The following is a 21,255-nucleotide window of genomic DNA, read 5'->3' as shown; positions in this document are numbered from 1 at the left end:
TCCTCGCGTCCCCCTTCTCTTCTGAAATCGCCAGGGAATGCTCGGGGAGGAAGGTGTCTCCAGGAGCGCGGGCAGGAAAGCGCCGCCGCTTTGCCTCGGGCTGGGATTATCCGGACTTCTTTCCTCAAGGGTCCGTCTCCGGCTCTTTCGGAGGCCGAGTTTCCTTAGATCCTCCCTGCGGAGGCGACTGCGGCTCCGGGGATGCACGAGGGGGAAAAAAAAAAAAGGCTCCCCGGAGAGATTGCTTCTGGCGCGGCAACTTTCGGTTTTCCCCTCTTTCTTCCAATCCACGAGTAGGTAGGGGTCGTCTGCTTCCTGGTTTTGTCTCAAGATTCTTCGCAGAAAAAAAAAAAAAAGGAAGAAAGAAAGAAAGAAAAAAAAGAGAGGAGAGAAAGCGTCCAGATATTCAGCCCAATTCCCGACGAGCTGCAGGGCTCCCCGCGAGTCCGATTAGCGAGCCGGGGTCTGGAAATCCCACGCGCGAGGCGGTAATCCGGCGCCGGCGGAGCGCCCGCGGGTGCGGCCCGGCCAGCTCACTCGGCGGCCGCGGTCCGGGGAGCGCCCTGGACCCGAGTTTTTCCCAGGGACCCAGCCAGTGCCATCCAGGTCAACACCCGGGGTCCCGGACCGGGTCCCGGCGGAGGCTGCGCGCCAGGCTGTGCGTCTGGTGCGGCGCCGGCCGGGGCTCCGCGGGCGCGCAAGGGCTCGGGCTCGCCCCGCGCCTCCGCCTTATATCCCGCCGGCCGCCCGCATGGCTAATGAGATGCAAATGAGCAGCCCCCCAATCTGGCGAGAGCTGTCACAAAGGAGCCACTTTTCCAAACCCTCCTCTCAATGGATCGCCAAATGGTCAGTGAGCTGTAAAATGTGCAACCCTCCTCCCCGCCCCCACCCTCCCCGCCCCCGGCCCTCCCCTGCCCCCGCCCCCAGCCCCCCACCGCACGAAACGCACTCATTTACATTCCTGTAAAACGTTCTCCGCAAGAATCCCCTCTGCGCCCGAGGCTGGTGCCGCCGCCCGGGCTCCTCGGCGCTGCCCTCCCGGCCACAGGCTCGCAGAGGCCCCGGGACCCGCGGGGGTGGCGCTGCGCCCCTGCCCTGCCGTGAGCCACCCGGCGGGTGAGGCCGCGTCCGGCCTCGGGAACTCTCCGGTCGCCGCGGCGCCCGCCTTCGTCCCTGTTGCGCGCCGCGGCCGGGGTCTGGCGGCGGGGGCGAAGTCGGAGGCCCAGTTCCCGGTGGGCCGCCCCTTCTCCCGGGCAGCCTCTTCCTAAGGAGGAGTCTCCGGGGCGGGGGACCGGGCACGAGAGGGAGGGGGCAGGCTTGAGCGGCGGGCAGAGGGTGGCGAGAGGGCAGCGGCAGTTTCGGGAAGTTTGGGAAGGTCTGACACCCAGACGTCTCCGGGCAAGGACGGCGACTCTGCGTCTGGGAACACAGGGGCGAGCGCGGCGCCCCCGGGGACCCTATTGCCGCGAGCTCGGGGTGTCCCCGCGCTGGTCGGCGGCCGCTGGGGGGCGGGGTCCGGCTAGCGCCCGGGATCCTGACGCCTTAAACCACCGCCCCCCCTCCGCCCCAAAAACACACACGCACCCTTCCGGGCGCTATTCTCGGCCTCCGACACCTTTCCTGGGTCTCCGGCCCCTTTCTCCTGTGTCTTCCCCCCTCGGCCTCCCTCTGCTTGGTAAAAAGTGAGTTTGGTGTGTGTCGTTCGCGTGGCTGTCATTAAGGCAGTCTGTTATTGTGCGAGGCTGAATCAGTGGCTCTTTGTGCGCTCAGCTGTATGGTAATGCAGACCGCACCTGCTCCCCGCACAATGCGGAGAGAAAGAGCTCCCCTCCGCGCGCGCCGCGGCCTCTGCAACAATGTCCGGCACATGTTCTAAAGACCCTCTAGCCTGGCCGACTCAACCCGCAACCTTCGCACAACCATCACCTTATTAGGGTTTACACGTCCATCAGACACTAGAACTTTTGTTTTCATTTTTTTTTTAAGGGAAATGAGTTTATTGGGAGGGCCGAGAACACACGTTATCACACAATGAGCTATCTAAATTGCTCTCATGGTTGCGGGCGCAATGCAGAGTTAAGGTGGGGCCTGGACTCCTACTCCGGCATCCAGCTTCTTGCTGGGCGCACTTCGAGGTCTCTCTCCCACCCCCTTCTGCTCCTCCTTTATTCCCCCCTCCCCCCCAACACCTAGGGCAGCTTCATCCGGGACGAGCAGTGTGAGCGTTGGAGTACATGTCACTTGGATGGCAGCACAGCCCCAGGGCGCCTGGCCACAAGGGCCTTGCTCTAGGTGTGCTACGGCTGCCTTGTTAGTGGGAACGTGCACTGTCCTGGCAAAGTGTGACTTTCATTGAGGCAGATGTTGAGATCACAGTGTACCATGTAATGCACGGGAAGAGGGAAAATTCTCAAATACCAAAGTAATCAGTTGAAGTCATTCATGGCCATCCCTCCAGCTGTTAGGCAACAGGCTCCCAAATACCTTCAGGACAGATTGTAGGTTTTCCACTGATGCCAGAGAAGCAAAGAATTGATCGAAAGTAATGTGCATGTAATGTTTAAGGCTGAGGTGAGAAAGGCAGGCTTGGACCCCATCAGAACCCCCTACGGTTTGGTTCACAACAAATGGAGACTTCAAAACCTCCTGTGCCCCCAGGACGGTGGCAGTCCCAGCGTGGCCGCCCTCTGTGGACTTTTCGAGGACTCGCTGCATCACCACAGGGCTGGGCCAGTGCGAATCCTAATTTAATCTTGCCACCTAGTGTCAGCATCCTTTTTTCACTACATCCATGTTTCCTCTGAAAGCTAATTTCTGAGAACTCTGCTCCCTACTGCATGGAAGCTGGTGTGTGTGTGTGTGTGTGTGTGTGTGTGTGTGTGTGTGAGAGAGAGAGAGAGAGAGAGAGAGAGAGAGAGAGAGACAGTGGTGGGGAGAGAGGTAAGAGGGTTCCAGGAGCAGGAGAGGCCAAAAGAAGAAAGGAATGTGAACTCTAAATCCTCTGTGCTTCCAGACTGAGAGTAGATTTCGGTAAGAAATGAAATATAGGGAACCTTTTAATTAGAAAATGGAAGTGGGAAACAGGCTCATCTGAATGCCTGTTTAGAAAACTGGAAATAAAAAGTTCCACGCCCAAGGGCTTAAACCTTGGGGGGGGGAACGACTTGCCCCAAATCTTTAACAAACCCGCCTCAGTATCAAGTATTTGTTAAATTGACATGGCACAGATTTCTCGATTACAGCGGCAAAGCGGAACTGAAAGGCATCGTAAAATCCATCAGAATCCTGCCCAAAGCGTTCATTCTTTTCCAACTTAATTTATGCCACGCAATTCTGTATTGGGGAAATCAAGCAGAAAGCCCTTTTCTTGCCCTTCCTCCTCCTCCGGCTCTTCTTTCCTCTACTTTCTTCCTCCTCTTCTCTCTCCATCTTCTTCTCCTTCTCTCTCTCTCTCTTTCCCCCCACCCCACGTTGGGCCCTCTCCCCCTCTCCCTTTCAAAGCTGAGCTAACGGGAGACTGTTTAACTTCAGTGTTTCTATAGGAGTCTGTTGTAGTTTAACTCCTGCACACCAGTAGCTGAGATGAACAAAGGAGAGACTCGAGGTCCAACTATTCATCCTTTCTTTGCACTTTAATTTTCATTGATTGGGAAGACAAGGGGAGCCCTTAGGGATTCAGGCTGAAGGGGGATGACACGCCTTTAGACGCCATCAGCCCCCTAGCCAGCCATCTGCTCCAAACCAAATGGCGTTTTTTCACTCCCTAACTGCATGTCTGTATACTCCTGCGACTAATCGCTCTGAACCCCCTAAATGCAGGAGGGAGCTTAAGCTCGACTATGTTAAACAGAGTTGCCCCCGTGCTGGCTTTAGCAGCCAGATTCCCTCCTCCCACACACACCATAAATCCTCACCTTGCTCATTAGGAAAAAGTAGGAAACTTTCTTTTAAATACTTTTTGATGTCTCAGCAAATTTACTGTACAAAGTGAGGCTCATTAGGGCTTCGAAGGCACCCAATACATCAGACACAGGAGTGGGGAGAGGGATTTACCACCTGGTGTTGGTGTTTTATTTTTGCCGGGCATTCAGAGCTTATAGCCCGAGTGACCCCAATGACCAGGGTAGGCTCAGCTGTATAATCAGAACCACAGCCGCACCAACTACAGCTGAGTTCTCTGCTTGTTGGCGACCCTGATCATTTTATTAGGCCACTTGGGAATAAAAGCTCATGACCATCATTTTATCAGATTAAATATGCCCATCCTCAGCAGTGAGTGTGACTCACACTGTGGTCAGCCCCATCCTGTTTCCATCCCCGTTTGCCCAAAGAAAGGTTCTATCCCTGAGGTATGTGTGTGGCGGGGGAGGAGGGCTTGGGCAGATTGCAGTAAACAATGCCCAGAACAGGACCCAGACTCCAGGCCAGCCCCAGGTTCAGTTTTCTGTGTAAACAAGTCTGGAGACTTGAGTGGGGTTTGTGTTTTCTTAGACCAACTGAATACTGTATACCCAACAGAGAGGTTCTCTTATTCCTAAGAAGAATTAGGGTCCTTGTTCAGAACAAGAAAATGAAAAACTTCCAGGCAGCAAATCTGGTGTTGATCAAACATGCCAGCTTACTTGAAAAAGAAGAAGATGATGAAGGGAACCTAAAGCAAGTTTATTCATTGGCATTAGCATCACATCTCCCACCAGCACACCCTTCTGCCCATTCCCCATCAGTCACAGGTCTGGAATCCTTCAGCGGGTGAAAGAGCAGAGGAACTGGCCTGCTTGCTTCACACACAGGAAGCTCCACAGACATCTGTGGGTACAACCTCACCCGCGCGGGGTGGCTGTGATGGATGGTCCCTTACTTCTTCTTAAGGACAGAACCCCAGAGACACGTGAACATTTACAGGACGCACTGACCCGAATGTATACACGGTGTGTTTGCACCTGATCAAGTTCCTTCCGGATCACTCTGTTGAAGATACATCCTAACCCAAGCCATCCGTTTGTCCACGGCGGGAAAGAGGAGCAGATCTAGCTTTTATATTCAGGCTCCGGGGCTTCCCTCTCGCTAAGGATAAACGCTACGCGGCACACCAAGGAAGGCCCCACAGCTCGGCCTCCCCTGCCCTCCCTGGGACGTTTCCCTCGGGGGAGGGGCGGCCTGCAGACGCCCAGGACCACTCCTGGTGGGCGGCAGGTTGGCGCGAGGCGGAGGGCGCCGGTACCGGAGGACAGAGCCCAGGGAAGACCCAGTGGGCTTGACGCCTCCCCTCCGCCCTCCCTTCCACCCGCCAAGCGCAGACACCCGCGGTAGGGAGGAAGGACGGCCCGGCCACGTGGTCCGGAGCGGGGACCCCGCGCCCTGGGGCGCAGCGCGGGCCGGGATTGCGGAGGCATGCGCTGGTTTGCATGAGAAAGGCGGTCGCGTGGCTCAGCTGGCGGCGCGGAGTCCGCTCCTCCGACCCCGGGATCATCTGCCCGGCGGTCCGCGCTCATCTCCATGACAAAGCGCTGTTTACCTGGCGCGGCTCCGGGCGCCTTTGTCCCGATCGGATGACCGCGCAGCTGCTCCGCTCACCCGCCCGAGCGGCCCCCGACTGAACGCGCCGGGCCGGGCGCTCTGGAGGGCTGCCTGGAGGGGGTGCGGCGCCAGTGGGCGCTCCGGAGGGCTGCCTGGAGGGGGTGGCGGCGGCGGGCCGGGCACTCGCCGCAGGGGCATGAGCGCCGGGTTGGGAAGGCCAGGTCAGCGGGTCACCCCCGGCCGCCGGGCGTGCGGCGGTGGGGGGGGGGGGCCCACCCGGTCACCTGCACCGAGGCGCGGCCCCACCTGGGGGTCGCCGGCCCGTGACCGTGTCAGACAATGAGGATGGGAAAGAAAGGGCGGCGCGAGCGACCCGGGCCCTCCCGAGGCCTCGCTCCGGGACGCGCCCCATCCGGAGGTCGCGGGCACCTGTCGCCGGTCCCGGCGCCCGTCAATCACCCGGCCCGCGGGGCGGGGCGCGGGCCGGGCCGGAACCGCGAGGAGGCCGCCCCGCCCGCTTGTCCCAGCCGGACCCGAGCTGCCCTGCGCGACTGCGCCGTCCTTCCCCGCCTCCCACCTCCTTTCTGCGAGCATCTGCCCGCAGAGGAACAGATGTGGGCACCTGCGGTGACAGGCCGCATATGTTCCATCCTATTCACAGGCATTCAGACGTGGCTACAATGAGCGGCCTTTGTGCGCACAGTCACTAAATATATTAATCTGCACTCCCCAGAGCACCGGGCTGTTTAATTTTTCACTAGCAATAACATCTGATCTAATCCTTAAATCGGCTCCCAAAAGCCTGCCCTCCCGCCCTCCTTTTTTTCCTCTTTCTCCCCACCCCCTCCCGAAAAACGTGTGAAGCTATTCAACCTTCCACCTGTTGCCTGCTGAACTGGGCGTGGGTTCCTGCAGCATCTGATGTCGGTCGGGGCAGGGGGTGGAGGTGGGATTGGGGGCGGGCGGGGGCGGCTGTGCGGGGGATGCTGCCTGGCCACACGGGCACCGCCAGGGCCTGTGTACCAGAAGGAAAATAAGCGCAACGTGCGAGGGTGGCTCCCGAATGCTGTGCAAACAAAGAACGATGATTATTAAACAGCTTCCAAAGCAGCCCAGCATACCCATCCTCTCCGTGGAAGCGCCTTGAAAATGTACAAGTTCCCATTTATCTTTTTGTTTATTAAACTCTGATGGTCATTATAAACACTGGTCAATAGGCCACACAGCCAAAAGGTAACATAAATCTCAGATGTTCGACTTAGATTTTTTTTAAGCGATTTTGTTGCATGACTCTTTTATCTTAGCATCCCGTATTCTGTTTTGGTTTGTTTTCGGTCACAATGAGTCCCTTAGTGCCATTGTGGGTGTCACAATGCAGACGGACATCGGGCTGTGAATGAAGACAGAGGCAGTTTAAACAAACCAAGCTCTTTCTTTCCTTTCCGTCCATTGTACTATGAATGGGCCTTCTGCATTCGGCTGCTAGGAGACGGCTTTGCAAAGCCCTACTCCAGTAAATGGGCTGGAGAGAAAGGGACCCCAATAAACAGCCTAAGTATTGGAGAAAAAAGGGGGACAAGTTTAGGCAAATGTTTTCCACCTTCGCATCAACACCTTTCCTAATCTCAAAACTAAGACATACTTTCCAGCAGTTTCCCTCCTTCTTGTCACTGTAATTCTTACTCCCCCCGACCCCCCACACCTCCTAGGAGACGCAGAGTGGGGACAGCACTGGCTCACCATTGAGATCTGTTTCCAAATGCTGCTTTGTCTCCGGAAAGTAGAATGGGGCACGGGGCTGTTTATCAGTCATCATTGCTAATAACTAAGGATTGCAAACTGCTCTCAAAATGGATGCCTGGATGTGTTGCTAGGTAAGTAGGGGCAGGGTTGGTGAGTCTGGACATTTAAGGAACAATCATGAACTATGAATTGTTTTCGTGGTAGTTGGAACTGTTCTGATTAACATAGGTAGGTTAACTGAAGCAAGACACATAGCTGTTTTCAGGTCAAGGGTCCAGCTTGAGTACATTAGGGAATGACCCACCACCACCACCTGCGTTTCTCAGGGGCTAGAACGAAGTCACAGGCCACCACCGATCCAAACGCAGTCGAGGGAAATGGGAGAACCACGACTGGCTTATGTCAATCACAGTTCACAGCTGGGGCTACTGTCAGGCCCAGAGCACATGGCAATGAGAAGGCCAATTCGTTTAGTCGTTTATTCACTCATCCACTCACTGCTCAAGGGGCTGGAGGTCCAGAGTGAAATCAGACCTGCTTCCTGCCACTAGATGAGTGGTAGAAGTAGAGAAGTGTCGCTTGGTCTTTTGTTTTTGGAGAGAGTTTTTGTAGGATTAATATGTCTTCCTTCAATGTTTGAATAGAACTCACCAGTGAGACCACCTGGGTCTGGAATTTTCCTTTTTGGAAGATTTTTACTTACAAATTCAACTTAATATGGGGTTTAAGAAATATAGGGTTACTCAGATTTTCTATTTTTTCTTTGGTCAGGTTTGGTAATTCATATGGTTCAAGGAATTTCTTCATCTCATCTAAAGATGCTCAGATAGTCTCCTTTTTACCCTTTGGTGTTAGTAAAATCTGTGATACCATCCTTCATGCTTATTACGGGTAATCTGTGCCTCCTATCCTTCTATCGTGATCAATACAGCTATGGGTTTATCAGCTTAATTGATCTTATCAAAGAACAGTCTTCTTTCAGAACCTCCATCCTTCACTTCCTGTTGCCTAATGTCTAAAACTAGTAATTTCATAAATTTTATCTAGTTGTTTACAGTGGAAGGCCAAGTTCTGTAGGAATTATTCCTTCATGGGCAGAAGCTGAAACAGTTACGATACTTCTGGGTGCAAATAGCAGAAAACCCTAATTTAATATTCTTAACTTTAAGAAAAAGACACCGTCTCATAGAATGAGGAGGTAGAGTGGTTTTAGTTAACTTCTGGCTCAACCATGTCGTCAAGGCACAATGTGCCCTCCATCTTTCTGCCCCACCTTTCCTGCCTTGCTGGCTTCCAACATGGGTTAGCTGTCTCCTGTGACTGCATGAAGCCTGCAGGGACCCAAGAAGTCACAAATAGACACAAGGACGGCCAGTAGAGGAAGAGGACAATTTCTTTCTGTATGATGCTCTTTGTTCAGTGACAAAACAATTCTGTAATATTTACTGTGGATCAGCCATGTAGAAGTCAGTATGTTTTAACGGTTGTAGCTTTTCTTCTTTCCCAGTTTTTGGGAAACATTTTACTGTCTCTTAATTCCCAACTTCTCCCTACTTTCAACCTACAGTTTTCTTTTTCTCTTCCTTTCTTTTTGTCCCTGTTTTTCTCTCTTATGTAAATCCTTCATCCCCAAACTGATAAATCTGAGGTGTACAGTAGGGCACAGGAAAGTGTCTATAGGTGGTATGAAGCAGAAGGTGGGGAAAAGGATGTGAAGAGTCTCATGTAAGTCTTTGTGCTCCTTTTACACTGATTTCTATGTACAACTTTCCTTTTAGATCCTAGGAAAGAGACCTGGGAGTAATCGCTGGCTCTTCCTTTCCTTCACCGTAGTGTATGTAGTCGTAAAAAATGTTAAGAAGCCATTAGAATTTAGAAAGATTCGAGTTTGAGTAATAATTGTGCCACTTACTACCATTGTACTAGTTACTTAATCACTTCTTAAAACTTATAATAGTTTCCTTTTATCAAAGTAATATACTTACAGATTTTAAAATTCAAATAGTACTTCTAGATTTACAAAAAAAATAGCAATTTCCTACACCATGCATTCCCACTCCCAATTCTTTCCTTTCTAACTCGTAGCTACTTCTTTTGAAATTTACTCGTATTTAAAAAACTTTCTAATGCTATGTCTTTTTCAGTTGTGTACATTGTCTACGGACTTCCTAACTCTAGAAGATGAAGGTTTAACACTTCCACCTGATTTCCTAGACACACGCATATTTATGAACGCATAGAAGATCACCTCCCATTTTTTCAAAAATAATTATAGCATCCTTTTGATTAAATTACCATTCAGCATTTACCTCATTAAAATTATGGAATCATTATTCACAGCTGAGGCATATGCCACGATTATGTTTTCTTTTTTGTACAATTTTGTCTTTACTGGATTCAACAATTGCCAAATTTATTTGCTTATTGACCTTTCTATGTACCTATTACATACTGTCACCAAACTCTGAATATCTCCTTTTAAAACACTCAAGCAGGGCTTCCCTGGTGGCGCAGTGGTTAAGAATCCACCTGCCAATGCAGGAGACATGGGTTCGAGCCCTGGTCCGGGAAGATCCCACATGCCGCGGAGCAACTAAGCCCGTGCACCACAACTACTGAGCCTGCGCTCTAGAGCCCGCGAGCCACAACTACTGAGCCTGTGAGCCACAACTACTGAAGCCCGTGCGCCTAGAGCCCATGCTCCGCAACAAGAGAAGCCACCACAATGAGAAGCCCGCGCACCGCAACGAAGAGTAGCCCCCGCTCGCCACAACTAGAGAAAGCCCGCGCGCAGCAACGAAGGCCCAATGCAGCCAAAAATAAATAAATAAATAAAATAAATTAAAACAAACAAACGAAATAACACTCAAACATCTCAGGCATTCATGGACTGGCTTTTTCCTGGACATGTGTCTCTAGCTTTCTCCTGGGATTTCCCACCTCTCTCTTTCACTTGGATTCCCTACTGTCTGGGTCCTAAATATTCCTTTTTCTTGGCCTCTTAGTTTTGGAGAATATCCTCCAGCAGGTATCTGAGATAAGGTATTTGGTAGAAAATATTTTTGAGCTGCATATCTGAAAATATTCCACCCTCACAATTATAACTAATATTTTGATTTTGAGTAGAATTCCACGTTAGAGTTATTTTCTTCAGAATTTTGAAATTTAGCGCTCCACCGAATTTCAGTTGCCTGTAACTCTACTGAGACTTTCCATGCCACGCTGGTTTCCACTCCCTAAATGCGACCTTTCTATTTTTCCTTATGGAAGATCTTTAAGGTCCTTCCGCTGCCCCTGGTGTCCTGACATTTTGTGATGATGTGCTTTCACGTGGGTCTTCATTGACTTGTTGTGCTGGGCGTTTGGTGGGTCCTTTCCACAGGAGAGCATGTCTTTTAGATCCGGGAACTGTTCTTGAATTATTGCTTGAATAATGTCCTCTACTTCATTTTTCTGTCCTCCTTCATGTAACTCCTATTTTTCAGATGTCAAACTTCTTAATTTTCTAATTTTCTTATGTCTTTCTCTTTCTCCATCTTTTTCTCTTTGTTCTGTTATCTGAGAGATATCAAATTTATCTTCTATCAGTTTTTTTTTTTTTATTTTGCGGTATGTGGGCCTCTCACTGTTGTGGCCTCTCCCGTTGCTGAGCACAGGCTCTGGACGCACAGGCTCAGCAGCCATGGCCCACAGGCCCAGCCGCTCCGCGGCATGTGGGATCTTCCCGGACTGGGACATGAACCCGCGTCCCCTGCATAGGCAGGCGGACTCTCAACCACTGCGCCACCAGGGAAGCCCTTCTATCAGTTTTTAAGTTTAAATTACTGCTTCTTAAATTTTCAAGAGCACATTTTCTGAATGTTCTTTTATATACTTTTTTTCCTTTCCCTGGTATGTGATCTTCAGAGACTGCAGACCATGAAGTTTTTTATAATATTTTCCCTCTTCCTAGTTTCTGTTTGTTCCCTTTTTTGCTGTCTTCCTCAAACGTCTGTTGGCCTTGGTCATCTGTGCACATTCAGGAGGGGCAGAGCCGAGTGCCGCCGAGTGGCAGGGCTCACACAGGGTGGTGAATGGGGCTGTGGTCGGCCTGCCTCCTCTGCCTCCACGGTCTGGCTCCGGGGGTCTGCACTGTCTGTCAGTGTGAGGCTCCTGCTCCCACAGTCCGGGATGCGTGGCTTCTCCCTCACACCGCCTGAATCCCTACCTCCATCGCTTTCCTCCGTTTGCCCTTTCTGCCTACAAGTCCTTCTTCTTCTAATCCTGCCTCAGGCCCAACCCGCCCTTCCAGGCTCAGCTCGCACATTGTCTCCTTGCTGCCTTCTTCATCCATGTGTTCTAAGACTTTATGTGTCACTTGTTCCCTGATACCTGAAGTGTGTGTTTGTCTCCCCAACCACCCGTGCACTCAAGGCTTGAGACCATTTCACATGCTGTTGGTGCGACCCTATGACACCCAACAAGTATTAGGTGCTGAGCACTCTTTACTGATTTTAGAAAAAAATATCAACAGGAAATGAAAGCCTTGTAGGCCCAATGAAGAGATTGCTTCCCAAATTATTTAATACATACATATGGTGTCACTTCAATTTGGTAATGCTTTTTTTTTTTTGGCGGGGGGGCGGGTAGATTCTTAGTTCCCTGACCAGGGATCGAACCCATGCCCCCTGAAGTGGAAGGTGAGTCCTAACCACTGGACCACCAGGGAATTCCCATCAATGTGGTAATACTTTTTGAGTGCTTGATCTTCAAGAGACCCTGCAGGAACAATATTTGACCATCTTATTTCCCTGATGGAAGCCTCCAGCTCCCTGGGGCTTGCAGCAGCCCTCCTGAGATAGGTCATACGTAAAGATAGGTTTTGAGATGCATCTTAAATAACTTGATATTATTAATTGAAGTTTGTCGAGTATTTACTTAAAAAATAAGTTAGATTGGTTTCAAAGTTATTCTTCTGTCATAACACTTGGCTACCAAAATGTTCTCTTGGTTGTAGAGAAAAGGGTGGTGTTGTGACCAGAGGAATGGGAATTGTGTATAATCTGAAGCCTGCCTATCTCCCAGCCCAGGGGAGATGTCCTTAGTGGGAACCTTACTGGCCTTAAAGCAGCTGCAGAAACAAAGTCGAAGCGGTGGCTACCAGAGTCCAAACTCCTTAACGTGAGACGCAGACACCGCACGACCAGGCAAGCGCGTCCTCGCTTCCTCCCCTCCTCCACTGCCGTGGCTGCCCGCCCCGAAGCTCTCATGCCCCGTTCCAGACCGCAAGCCTGCCCACTAAAACTGTGGGCTCCAGACTAGTTAGGGTGGCCGCCGCCGTCACAGCAATGCTAGCAAGGCTCCTCTCTACCTAGTGCTTGCTGTGCTCTGCTGTGTCCTTGGTCAGCCCAGGCTGGGAAGCGCCGCCCTCCTCCAGACAGGACAGACACCGAGGCCCATGGTCAAGGTGGACAGCGCGCCAAGGTCCCTTGGCTGGAAAATCCACCCGCTCTGGACCCGCGGCCGCCTGCCTCCTGCGGGGTCCGGGCTCAGGGCCAGCCTGCCGTCTCCTAACAGCCCACACCGCCCTCTCTGCGCTCTTCCGCCAAACTGCGGCGTCAGGGCCCGGCCTCGCGTGTCTGCACCACCAGTGGCCCATAGCGCCAGCGGGTGAGCCAGCGGGAGCCGAGCGAGGAGTGACCCCGACCTCCACGCACCGCGCGGTTTCCGGGGCAACGGGCGCTGCGCCGGCGCATCGCGCTTCCCGGCGCCTCTGGGGCCCGGGCGCGCAGACCCCGCCCACCGAGTGGGCGGGGCGGTTTCTCGAGCGGAAACGCCCGAGCGGAAGCGGAAGTGCTCGGCGGCTGCGGCGGGCCGAGGGCTGCGTGGGCGCGTCTCCGTCTGTGCTGGCGCATCTCTAGGTAGGGCTGGGCCTGTGGGGCCAGCGCGTTTGGGCCGCTCTCGGTCGTCGCCTCGGCGCGGCGGCTGCGCTCGTGGTTCTGCGCCGTCGCGGTCCCTGGGCCGTGTCTCCCTCACCGCATGTCCCCACAGCCGTGCGCCCTGCCTGCTCCTCCAGGTGCCGCCTTGGCCCGACCCCTCCCCGGAAAGAGGTGTGCAGTTCCGGGTCGCCGTGTGGTCCCTGTCGGCCGTACCCCAGGGAGGCGTCCTCTGACCTTTGCACTTGGCGTCTCCAAACTTGGGCGCCTTCCGCATTGACCCGGCTGTCCTGAGCCGGGGCCCCAGCACCCAGCAAGCACCATGCCCTCTGGGGAATAAAGAACGGCGGGATGACGCCTAGGTGGCTGAGAGGATGATTTGTGCATGTCGGCCAAGGAGGGGCCAGAAGTTTCTATACAGAAGGGGAGGATTCCAGCTGAGTTTCGAATAAGTGGGAGTTGGGAGGTGCCGAGGGGCAAGAGGCCATTCATTCCTTCAGAGGGAACAGAATGTTCAAGACCTGCAGGTTTGAGACTGCCTGACATATTCTGGGAGAGACAGGGCGCTAGAGCTGGGGATGGCAGGAAACTCGGGGGAATTGGGAACAGGGAAGTGATGTGATCGGATCGGAGTGTTAAGAGTCATCTGGCAGGCGTAGGGATGGTGGTGCTGGGTGACTGCATGTGATAAGAGGGCTTTTGCAGCCGTTTAGGGAAGAAGTTTTAGGACTGAAAATCTGGAAATGATAGTGGGGAGAACTTGGAGGTGAGTTTGATGGGGAAAAAGTGAGCTCGTGGTATTTCCAGTGACTTCCACATTTTTGGCTTGAGCGCTTGAGTAGGTAATGCAGAGAATGAGAACCACAGAATGGGGACAGGTCTGCAGCATCCGGTTCCTCACCTGTCGCCTCCCAAATGTATTACGCTCTGGTTCCTCCATATCTGGTGTCCTCCTCCTGTTTTGTCCTCCATCTCTGTCATTTCTGAATCGTGGCCTCGCATCTTCATGTGCTCTTTGGCCTGCCCACGTTTGGACCTTTCTGTGAGGAACTACCACTCCTGCACCACCACAGCCTTCACACATTCTCTATGTGTCGATTTCCCCATCACCCCATCTCTGCCATCTCTAAGCTCTGCCGTAGGGGTTTTCCCCCAACCTTGCCATTCCTCTGTCACAGGACTGCAGTGGTGCATTCCTTATAGGTTGTGTTCAAGGAAAGCAGTGAGAACACCTTGGCTGTGTCAGGTCGCACACTACTCATCTCCATGCATACCGTTTCCTGACCACCTTACCTCCCAGTTGTCTTTGTGTAATTTCGAACAGACATGTCTGTTTTCCAGACATGGAAATCTCTAATCACTTCTGGCCCTCTGTTTTCTCGTCTGTGAACTGAGAAGACCGCAGTAGGTGTTGGTTGAGGTCACTTACAGTTTTTACTATTCTGAGCCTGAATCAGTGTCATTTATGGCGCAGGTTTACTGTAAAGCTAATGAAGTTCAGGCTTCAGGGGCCTCGCTTTCACGGGCCCCTTTCAAGGCACTGGGAAGGACCTCAGTGGTCTTGTGTTTATAATTGTGTGTCTTTTATTTTTATTTATTTATTTTAAAAAATTTATTTATTTTGGGCCGCGTTGGGTCTTTGTTGCTGCACGCGGGCTTTCTCTAGTTGCAGTGAGCGGGGGCTACTCTTCATTGCGGTGCGCGGGCTTCTCACTGCAGTGGCTTCTCTTGTTGCAGAGCATGGGCTCTAGGCGCGTGGGCTTCAGTAGTTGTGGCTCGCGGGCTCTACAGAGCAGGCTCAATAGTTGTGGCTCATGGGCTTTGTTGCTCTGCAGCATGTGGGATCTTCCGGGACCAGGGATCAAACCCGTGTCCCCTACATTGGCAGGCAAATTCTTAACCACTGCGCCACCAGGGAAGTCCCATAATAGTGTATTCTTTTTTAGAAGAGGGACCTCAAATTATATAAGTTTCAGGCCCTACAGTACTTGGATCCCTACTAAACTGGCCATTAGTCATATCCTGCTGTCTTGGTTTTTGTGTTCTTGTCCTTCAGACTTTCCCCTCCCCATCTCCTACTCCTCCTTGTGTGTGCCTCTTATTGAGGCTTAGAGAGAAAATATGAATGAATGGAGCTGGTCAAACTCCTGCTGTAACCTGGCTTTGGTTTGCTCTTGGGTCAGGAAGAGAGGTGTCAGAGATTGGCAACTTCGCACAGTGGGCAGAATCTTTACAGCAGTGCATGTATTTGATTTGCTTGTCTGCTGGGTTGCCATGTCCTTCAAGAAAAGGTTGAAAGTAAGAAGGGAAGTTCACTTAATTGAGATCATAAAAGCAGCTCTTATCTCTATGGAAACTAGAATCATACACTGGAAATTCATTCAGAGGAATTAATTGCATCCTTATTTTATTAGTTTGAAACTGAGGCAACCCTTATGCTATCAGTTACTTTTATAGACCTTTATAATAAGTGTGAATAACTTTTACATTTTCATTTGCTTTTAGAAGGAAATTTCTGTTTCTTTATAAGGTGCTCTGTTGGAAAAGTCTTCAGAGTTAAAACATGTTATTTAAGGTTTAAATTATTTATATAAATATAATAAGATATTTCTAAAGGATTTTATAGTAGTAGTTTAAAATCTGCCAAATTGAGAGGTAAATCATTATCTTATTTTTACAAATAAGGAAATCAGTGATGTACAAAGAGAGTCAGTGATTTGTCTTCAGTCAGCCAGTAAATCAGGACCATTGCTAGCTAAAAAAGCCAGGTTAAGCACCCATTTCCTTATAAACAAGTGTGGTTCAGAGAAGGAGGAGTCCATTTGAGTCAGCTCTTATTGTCGAGTGCTTACTATAGCATGCATCGAGTTTATACTTCCACATACCTGTCCAGCTGCACGCCCGTGTGCATGCTAGGCTGTAGAAAGTACACAGCAGAGATGGATGCTTTCCCCATCAGTCCTTGAGCCCGAAGAATTAACTCAGTACAGATTCGTGTAAGTTACTGTAAGTCATTTATAATAAAACGGTCTGAAACCAGGACAAGGGGACAGTAACACTTTGAACAGCAGAGTTTGCTGGATAGTTGAGTTTTGGATTTTTGCCCATTAAGCATCAAAATTTCACATTTAGGATGGAAATCTTTCTAAAATAGAGTATTTCCCTGCTTTCTTTTTAAATTTTTTTTTTTAATTTTAAAAACTTTTTTGTTTGTTTTTTTGCGGTACGCGGGCCTCTCACTGTTGTGGCCTCTCCTGTTGCGGAGCACAGGCTCCGGACGCGCAGGCTCAGCAGCCATGGCTCACGGGCCCAGCCGCTCCGCGGCATGTGGGATCCTCCCAGACCGGGGCATGAACCCGTGTCCCCTGCATCGGCAGGCGGACTCTCAACCACTGCGCCACCAGGGAAGCCCTAAAAACATTTTTTAAATTGAAAAAAAAAATTGCTTATAAATTAAAAAAAAAATTTTTTTTTAATTTTTTGGCCACACCACAGTAGCTTGCGGGATCTTACCCCAGGCCCCATGCGGTGGAAGCGCGGAGTCCTAACCACTGGAGCCGTTCCCTGCTTTCTTAATAGAGTGTGCTAAATGTGATATGAACTTTCCCTAATCCCTGTGATATGATCTCAAGTAAACATTTTAAACATAAAATTTGTGATGCAAACAGTGTTAGGGCTGGTTGAGGCACATACAACTGTTTTCCCTGTTATTTGTTTGGAGTTTTTGTGTCTTTCGGCCTCTTTCAGTGTTTTCGTTCCTTTGTTTTCCCCAGGTCAGCTGTTAGAGGTTCTGACCCTTGTCAGTGTGTGCGTGCCTACCTCAAATGCTCTTTCCATACTTTTCTTCACTGTGGACGTAGGAGCTAATTGTTAGAACTATGTAGAAGAAGAATTTATAGATGATAAATCAGAGCCTGAGAAGTTGTTTATGAATAAATTGTTTCAGTTTTACTTGTGAATTTTAAAATTTATGTTGGAGTCTTATCCTGAATTCTGGATACATGAGGCATAAGTTTTTGTAGGTGGCAGACATTTTCCTTTTCTATGTTCATTGACTTGAAGGGGTTTTGTAGCGCTGCAGTCGGGTACGGAAAGGCCCAGGGTCCAGCCTTCTGGGTTGCTCCTTCAGTCCAGCCTTTCTGTTGGGCCCCTGGGACTGGGAGGACCTTCAGAAAGGAGCGCTCTGGGCTAAGCGCGTGCCCCGCAGGCTGACTCTGCCACGCGAGTTGGTGTTCCGCGCGTGCCGGCAGCAAGTGCAGTGTTGGGGTGGGGGCTCCCCTAGTGAGAGGAACCGGTTTCGGAGGCAGGTGGATTCAAATCCCGGCTTTGCCGTTGCCGTCTGTGACCTCAGGCAGGTGACTGAGCAGCTCACACTGCTGGCTGCCGCCCAGCAGCCGTTCGTTCCTGCCTTTGTCGCTGGCAGGTGTGCCCCACAGTGGAGTCCGAGCAAAACTTGATAGCGTGCCAGTGGGACGAGAGGGGTGTCTGCCGTGGGGCTCGTAGAATAAGCTGCACATATTTAAAGTGTACGGCTTGGTGCGTTTTGACATGTGTTTGCACACCCGCAGGCTTTCTTCTTTCCTGATGGACCCTGAGCCTTTGCTCCTTCTTTCAAGGTGCATGTCTTAGGGACTTCGTCTTGCTGGTTGCTGTGCCTACAGCTGCTAGATCTCTGGTATATCGGGGAGGGTGGGGGAGCAGAAGAGCCTCTCTTTACCCTCCTTTGTCTTTTGCAGCAGGAAACAGGGCTCTGCCTCCCTGCAGCGTTGGGGTTCTTCCACATCCACATAAGGGAGGGTGCTGGGCTTTGTGGGGGGGTAGCTGGTTTTCCCCAGTCGGGCCTGCCTCTCTCCCTCCTCCACAGCACAGGCAGGGCAGTGCTTCTAAAATGCGCTTGCTTAAGAGCCCCGAGCAGCACCTGCTTTCCCTTAGGATGAAGTGTGCACGTGTGTGCGGCTGTGCAAACTCTGGTCGCTGCGCCTCTTCGTCTCTCTAGACTCTTCTTCCCTACAGAGGTTCTGGCCAGACTGAGGGGTTTTGTTTTTGTTTTTTTCCCCCGTTTTCCACGTTGAAGAACACATTTATAATACAGTAAATAAAGTGCAGGTTAAACTACCTAATAGAACAGATATTTTAAGCACCTTAGAAACACTGATTTAATAATAAAAAAGACACCTTATGGACTTAAAAAAGATTCATCCCTTACTCCTCTTGCTTACGCCCCCCCATCCGCCTGCTCTCCCCTCTCCCTCTGGCTGTGCCTGCCAGCTCTTCTGCCCCATGTCAAGGCCGCTTGGAATGCCCTTCCTCAGGATGGCCGTCGTGGATCCCAGGTCTGGGTTGGGTCTTCCTGCTGAATATTCTGCACGCCCTCCGCTTTTCTCTGCCCTGCAGTAATGCCCAAGTGATCATTGCTTGTTGGAGGCTTTCCTGCTGGAGCATAAGCTGCCAGAAGGCGGGGACCCTGTCTGTCTTAGTCATGGCTCCACGGCTGCTGTAGCGATGACACAGGTAGCTGCTGAATGAGTAAACCCGACTTATGTCTAAATAAAGTTACCTGGTGTCATTGAGGAGAAGTAAGTGTGAATGAGTTACAACTACAGTTAGGCACAAATGACCAATATGGTCTTTTGCGTTGACTCAGCAGTTTCACACCTAAGATTAATCCCAAGGAAATGATCAGAGATGGTGTGTTCAGAGATGTGTATTCACGGATGTGACTGACATTCTTATTTATGGCATACGGCATTGGAAATGAATGTTCAGCAGTAGGGTTAGATAACTCCTATTATGTCTACATGGTACATCCATTAAAAGTGACACTGCAGGAGGTTAACATTACGACTTGGGAACATATTCATAATAAACTAAGACACAGAAGTAGATTATAGAAAAGCATGATCCCAATTTTTAGTAACAAGGAATAATTAAAAAAACTAGAAATATGTACTCAGATGTTTGCTGTAGTCACCCTTGGAAGGTGAGATTATGAGTAGTTTTTTTCTTTTTGTGCTGCCCTGAATTTTCTGCAAAGAACATGGCTACTTTTTTAATCAGAAAAAAATTTTTATAAATAAGTACGTTCCTGATATTAAAAAGTAATATAGGTTGTAAAAATCATAAATACAGTAAAGCCTGACTAAAATTTATATGGCTTTGTTTTAAATTTTGAGATAATTTAATAGTTTTGATTTGTGCTGGGCTTATTTCACTGAACTTTAGCAACTAATGAAAAATGATGGCCAAATTTATAATATAAATAAAATTGCATCACAACAATTGAGTCTTATAAACCTCATTTTGCATATAAGAAGAATGAAGTAACTTGCTCCAAGATTCACTGCTAGTAAATGGAGGTTAGAATTTCAACTCAGCTCAGTTTTGTTGTGGAGCCTTCCCTTCTGTCAGCAGTGCTGTGCTGCCCAGCGTTCTGTCTTTTTCCCTAGGACGCAGCCAAGAGGGGTCGAGCTCCCAACTCGGTGCATCTGCCATGCACGGTTTTCTGAATGTTGGCGTCAGTGGTCATGGCCAGACTGGTCCGGAGGGTCCTCCAGGGAGGGCACCCTGAGTCTGGAGTCGTGACGGCTGTAGGCTTTCCATTTCCACTTTGAATAAACTTTATTGAGGTTGAAGTTAGTGTTAAAATATCCCTCTGACACTTGTTAAGACAGTGAGAAGGACTCTCTTCGAGACTTGAGTGGTGAAAGAGGTGGGCTCAAGTTCGAACACAGCACAGACACCGGGGGATTGAGAGCCTGTAGCAGAGGGAGGGTCACTGGGACTGGAGGGCGGGGGAGCAGTTAGATCAGATCTTGAGGAGGGTCACGTGTCAAGGGTGGGGTTACTCAAGCTGACTCAGCAGGAATCTGGCTAAACTTGGTAAGGATGAACTTGCAGCTCAAGGTGGAGGCCTGTCGAGAAAAGGGCCCAGGAGCCTGAGTTTGGTCAGGGAGAGCGTGTCGGCCAGTAGTTCCACTTGTCCCGTGTGGAGGCCTCTGACAGCAGGGAGAGCAGCCTGGTGCAGCTGCCCGGACCACCTGCGGTGAACCGCAGCCCTGGCTGTGAATTCCAGTGAGCGCTGGGCAGTTGCCGTGTCTCGTGTGCTGGCCTGGGACACATGTTCATCCCTGAATTTTCAGTCCCTGTTCTTACCCTGCTGTGTTGAAAGGGTCCCTGTAAGTTCCTCTTTTAAGCTGAGGCTAATGGGGAGGAGAGGAGAGAGCAGACTTCAGATCCTCCACTTAAAGGTGTGAGGGGCCTCATGAGAGGGCCCAGGCCCCGGGCAGCAGGTTACCACTGGGAGAACAATGGTCCAAGAGTCAGACACGGAGCATGGAAAAAGAGGACTGTATGTTCTTCACTGAATCCTGGGACATTGTCCAAGAGATTCTTCCAATATTCAGTTTTCTAACAGAAGGTCCCTCTCTGTTTTACTTTGCTGTTTACTCTTCATGAGAGCTCAAACACTGTGATGTTACACGTTAACTTGTAGATTTTTGTCTTGTAGAGACATTATTTTTGTCTGATAAAGATCTATCCAAAGGTTATGGTTCTATTTCTGGAGGACATTTACCCAATTCCTCTCCAACTTTAAAAAGCTCACTTTGGTCGGCCAGCTCTTCAGATGCGCTCGGAACTGGCTTCCTGTCTTACGGTTTCTTTCATTAATTTATATTTGCATGGGTTATGTCTTTTCACCTTTGAACATTATGCCTTGACACCTTTGGGATGCTGGATGTGGCTCAAGGTGGCCACAACTGCTGGTACTGGTTGCCTACAAACACTGCTCCATGGGCGCAGGGTGTGTGCCCTGGGCTGTCCATGGGTCCACTGTTGCTGTGTCCAGAGTGACTCTCCATGTGTAGCTTTTGACCGCGTTCTCTCAGTGGCAGATAGGGTGCATATGTGTTTTGCTGCCTCTCTCTTCATTTCTCCAAGTGTTTGTCAGTTGAAAGACTGTGAATAAAGGAGCTTCTGGGCTTCTCCTTCCTCTTCTCTCCAGGCCTCATTTACTGGTAACCCAGTACATTGGGATTGGTCTGGATGTAAGGAGAAGAGAGCCATTGCTAGGAGCGAG

The 21,255-nt window shown here is 50.6% G+C and overlaps 1 protein-coding gene across 5 annotated transcripts in view; it reads left to right on the top strand.

Moving 5' to 3' along the window:
* Positions 1-13,097: 13,097 nt before the first annotated feature.
* The window catches only part of FAM120B (family with sequence similarity 120 member B), a 71,815-nt gene continuing 63,657 nt past the window's right edge, over positions 13,098-21,255 (top strand). For 3 of the 5 annotated variants that reach the window (XM_082855821.1, XM_082855820.1, XM_082855819.1), the window contains exon 1: positions 13,505-13,705. The gene's annotated coding sequence lies outside the window, so the exon portion shown is untranslated. Of the gene's footprint in view, positions 13,164-13,504; positions 13,706-21,255 lie in introns of those variants that run through there. The other 2 variants (XM_082855818.1, XM_082855822.1) reach the window with 2 other exon arrangements.

Source organism: Leucopleurus acutus (assembly GCF_964270905.1).
Source record: "Leucopleurus acutus genome assembly, chromosome: 15".
Classification (NCBI taxonomy): domain Eukaryota; kingdom Metazoa; phylum Chordata; class Mammalia; order Artiodactyla; family Delphinidae; genus Leucopleurus; species Leucopleurus acutus.
This window is presented reverse-complemented; position numbering and strand designations above follow the sequence as displayed.